The sequence below is a fragment of the Agrilus planipennis genome, unplaced genomic scaffold, assembly GCF_000699045.2.
Source record: "Agrilus planipennis isolate EAB-ADULT unplaced genomic scaffold, Apla_2.0 scaffold113, whole genome shotgun sequence".
Classification (NCBI taxonomy): Eukaryota; Metazoa; Arthropoda; class Insecta; order Coleoptera; family Buprestidae; genus Agrilus; species Agrilus planipennis.
In genome coordinates this window covers 628,413-633,530 of record NW_020442452.1, presented here as the reverse complement: position 1 = coordinate 633,530, position 5,118 = coordinate 628,413, and the positions used below count along the sequence as shown (strand labels likewise).

The window sequence follows — 5,118 nt, the reverse complement described above, 5'->3', positions numbered from 1 at the left end:
GTAATCGAAGCTGTAAATGGTTATTTTGAGGAGCTTGACGAATCAGTCTATAGAGATGGCATTAATAGACTGGAACACCGCTATGAGAAATGTATCAGCCTTGGAGGAGATTATGTTGAGAAATAAAAAAAAAAATTTTTAAAAACCTTGTTTTTCTTGGTCAGGCCGGAAACTTATCAATCCACCCTCGTATGTCGACCTCCTAAGATCCATAAACGCTGTTTCAAAAGGATAAGTAATCCCTGCGTCCCTACAAGATACGATTCCTTTCGAACGCTCATAACTAATGTGCTCACCACAGGGTGTTCCCTAGGCATGACTATACGGAACCGGAAATCATGGACATCAGGCTGTTGCGACACTTATTCGAGTCCAAATTCGTCGGTGAAAGATTTCAATCAAGCCAATCCTCTTTAAAAGCTTCTCTTTGCACCATTTTTAGAACTAATGTCTCTGCAGCATTAAGTTTGTTTACCAGCAACGTTCTTTGCAACTTATAGAAGTTGCGTGCATTGAAGCAAAATCGTTTAATTTAAACTACTGAGTCTTGTTATAACTCGAGAAATAACTGAGATTGCAGAAATTTGCATTAAGCATTTTCTCAACATTAATTTGTGTCTCATCTACATTATAATCCTCTTTTGGCAAACTAGATGTGTTAGTATACAGCCAAGTCGGTCCCTCCCACCATCGGGACTGAATTAGATGACTCACACTACACCCTCTTGAGAGTAAATCTGCTGAGTTGATGGTTCCATCTTTCCTTCTCGGTTAAGGTCCGAATCTCGTTTCCTCTGCTTTTGAAAAATACAGACCATTCCTCGCATCGATCGTTTAATCCATCAGATAACTGTGGACAAATCGCTCCGAAAATATGCCTGAACATCCGAGACATTGTCTTTAATAGAATTATACAATCGAGCAGCTATGGCGGCTCCTAATAGTTCCAATTGTGGTACTATCATTTCTTTTAATGGTGCAGCATCAAGGTATATAGATATCTGTTCTTCACGTCTCACTCTTAAACAAAATAACTGCAGAATATTCCTTGTTGCTGGCGTACAAAGGACGTGTAAATTTCATATGTATCACGTCTGTCGGCACGCATCCATCGGGAAATTGTATAAATTCTATAACCCAACTTTTAAATTAATTCATGATCTAGCGGAACATCCCAGCCCTTTTTATCCTTCTAGAGTTGTTATAAAAGTATTTTTGGTTGAAGACTAATAGGCCATGTAAATCCAATGATAACAAATATGCGCTGCGTATTAGCCTCTTTGTAACTGGTCCATCGATGATATCCTGCGAAACATTAAAAGACTCTTCATTAATAACTAGCGTGTCATCTTTAACATCCCACATGAGACCTAACACAGGAACAATTTTTGTCACAGAAGTGCAATTGGAATACTCACACCCTCTTAGGTTTATCTTATCCATCAAATAAATCTATGAAGGGGGCTTCATTCGAATCAGTGTTCAGACAACTGTCTACGTAAAAACATATGGCGAGCTTATCGACACCCCAAACACAATTCTTCTATGCCTAAACTCTTTTATGACAGGTCGGTGCGGTAGGTAATGGATTTGTTCATCGCCATAGGGTTCAACTTCTTCAATTACTAAATCGTGCAACAATTCTTTAAAAATCATATCATATTTCTTCATTAGATGAAATAATTGAAGCCTTTTACTGTGCAATCTAGCCTTTTCTTGGCGACAGTAAGATTGTTGTTGTTGAAGGTCATATAATCATGGAAGTTTCACGAAGTACCGACCCTTTGCATCCACATGTGTAGTGTTGTCAAAAAGCCTCGCGGAATAACTACGCGCTATTTTTTGATTATTTGTTTTCGGTTCGTATTAAATAAAACATGGACACTTAGATTATATTAAGTTTATTTTCTTGATACTATCTAAAATCCGATCCGACGGAACTTGAACCTTGACGAAACTCTGGTACAAACTAGAGTGGGTGGATCGGCTTGCGAGTTTCGATGATTTAGGGAGCCGGACCATAGGTTCAACCATAATGNGATAGGTTTTTAATCAGAATGAATAAATTGGCTTAAAATAAACATAAAAAAATAATAATCAGTAGGCAAATGTTTAGAATAGGAGTTACTGAAGAAAATTACTTCGAAAAGGTTTTTGTCCACCGGAGATTTATTTTTTGGGGTAGAATCAGACGTTTTAAGGTGGGAGAGGCGCTTGTTTTATAATTTATATCAATAAAAAAATATCAATGCCTCCCCATTTTAAAGGTCACCAAGTTATCATGGAAAAGAAACTAAAGTAAACTAACCTAAGTTTAATATAAACTAACCTGGTTTGACCTAATAGGAAAATGTTGTCTAGGTTAGGTTAGGTTATGTTCCGTTGTGTTCTTTTGGATGATAACACCATGACTATGATTTTTAGGGATAAATAGTAGTATTAGTAGGCATTGGTGCTTCCGATTGATATGTACGTATAGAAGATGAGTCAAAATTATTGGGACATAGATCATGTGCAAATTATTTGGAACAGAATATGAAGATTGGGTCAAATATGCCTTAATAAAATTTTGCTATGTAAAAAGATACAGGGTGTTAATTTAATGCTACAACCTTCATCTTCCGTTAATTTTNCCTGACAATAATAAAAACCATTATTCTAACCAGATATTTTCCAATAACTATACTTTTAGGTAATAGTAGAATCATTAATATTGTGCTCAATGGTGGACTTTAAATGATACTAGCACCAAGTGTAAAATTTGAAGAACGCCTGCCCCTAAGTTTGTTTATTTTCTATGGACTATTATTTAATGACAAAAAAATGTATTTAAATAAATTGCTAGTTTACTCGTTTTCAGTTCTTCTAAAATCAGCTATTACTTATTAAGATAGTTATGACAGACAATAACGTAATCATAAGGCATTAATTGTATCTATTAAGATGATTTCTCTTTTTTATTGCGATACTAATATACGGCTGTGTTTAATAATTTGAAATTTCTACAAAGTTGATATTTTAATTTGCTATATTTACAAATATAAGTTAAACTGCCATTAAGAATACTACCATTATATTTTCGACCCAACATTTTCATAACAATAATAAATTGAAAAAGCTCTTAATTTCGGTTAAAATTTAAATGATTGGTATGATCTATTCTAAACTGGTTAGTAAACGCTTTTTAATTTCTACTTTATTCACCTACAGGGTGTCCCATAACAGATTTAAGATTTAAAAATGAAGTGTAAAATATTATGTATCTACTTATTGTTTATCAAATGAAAAACTAAACTTGTGGACTGATACGGGTCTAAAGGCCGTCGTGTGTTATAGTTGCTTCCTAACGTTTCGCTAGCACGAGTGGCGAGCATCTTCAGAGGTCCTTCCATCTCCGACACTGAATACGGACTCGTGCTAACGAAACGTTAGGAAGCAACTCCAACACACGATGTCGTTTTGATTCGAATCAGAACAGCATCAGTCTATTGGCCGCGAAAGTCGATACCAATTTGCTAAACTTGTGGATTCTATTTTTTAGAGATTACGTCATCTAAATGTTTTTCTTCGCGGCATAGCGTGCACATTCTCGGAACTCATCGACAATATTCTGTCTAGTTCCAATACGTCAGTTATGTTGCAATCAAAGATTGACCGTCAGATATCTACTGTTACAAGCTGTAGAAGTCCATGGGGGTGAAATCTGGCGATGTAGGTATCTTTGGATGTTTCCAAACTGACTAATTAGTTTGGGGAATTGTTCGCGAAGAACGTTTACGGTATTTGTCACTGTGAGAGGTGTAGCGCCATTTTGTTGGGACTACATGTGCCGACTATACGATTAGTATCTACAGTTTAAGTATTGGTATAAAATACAAAATATTAATTTATTATGCAACTGTACAAATGTCGTAACAGTTATGGTTTCTACAAGGGAATTTTCGAAGAAAAATGGGCCGATTGTTATTCAAAAGTCGTTATTAAAAAGTCTGCACAAATGCCGCGTTGAACTATATTCCCTCTCATCCCTCCCTTCTCATAACGGTTGCAGAAATATTTCAATTTCAAATTCTAAATCTATTGCGAGGCACCTTGTGTAATTGTGATGAATAAATATTTCAAGAACTGAATGCCACATTTATACTGCGTGGCCTTAACCTCACATAGATGTATCCTCAGAAACGTTGTCACATTTCAATATCATAATGTTAATAATACACAGAAAAGCATACTTTATTACTTTTTAATTAAGACTATGTAAATATCTGTTTTGGAAAATGAACTTTTTCCATTTAAAACCATAAAATAGGCTATATTTACCATAGACATTAGGAAATTTATAATGAATAAGATCTCTAGGAGTACATATCTTTTTACGGATAAAAGTTATATGAATATGCATATCCTGTATAAACCTAGGTGAATTTTTCTTCACAAATTCTTTTTCATTTTGAGGGGAATGATATTTTTTCTTTAAAAAGTACCAAAACAATATTTGGTTGGTTAATCTATTTTACTTTGCATACTCACTCTTATTAGTTTCTTACACTAAGTCAGACGTGGGAAGCAACTTCCAATAGGAGCGATTAAATTAGAGAATAAAAAAATCAAACTGAAAAAGCACCTGAGAAAGGTTTTTGACATTTCTTAGTATTAGTTGACTCCTATATTTCAACTGGTTACCAGGACAACGTATTTAAATACACAAATATAAATACAGAGTTCTTTAGAAGGTAGAGCGATATTTTACAACAAAACTAGTAGATGCCGCTTCAACTATACTTCAACTTATTTTCTTATTTTACCTTATGTTTATGTACCTAAACTAATTTAATTAAACTCATTTTTTTATGAATAAAAATAGTATTATAATTCTTCAGTGGAACACTACAAGCCCAAAAACCAATGTTGATTTAATTAAATTTTAATATCTAAAAGCGATTATCAATTGTTGAGATTTAATCTTTGCTTGATCACAATTAAAGGTGGTAACATCGCAATCCTTTTTAAAAAATCCATATTATATGATACTATAAGACTTAATTTAAATCAGTTGAAACAGGAGTGCCATTAACAGTAATGCGGATATGCTACGGAAATTCGACTCATATGTCGGAT

The 5,118-nt window shown here is 34.2% G+C and overlaps 1 protein-coding gene across 1 annotated transcript in view; it reads right to left on the bottom strand.

The window, feature by feature from the left end:
• Positions 1–4,634, bottom strand: part of LOC108737018 (centrosomal protein of 89 kDa-like) — a 33,374-nt gene extending 28,740 nt beyond the window's left edge. Inside the window, exon 1 of the mRNA XM_025980544.1 lies at positions 4,531–4,634. The gene's annotated coding sequence lies outside the window, so the exon portion shown is untranslated. The remainder of the gene's footprint in view (positions 1–4,530) is intronic.
• Between the last annotated feature and the right edge of the window lie 484 nt (positions 4,635–5,118).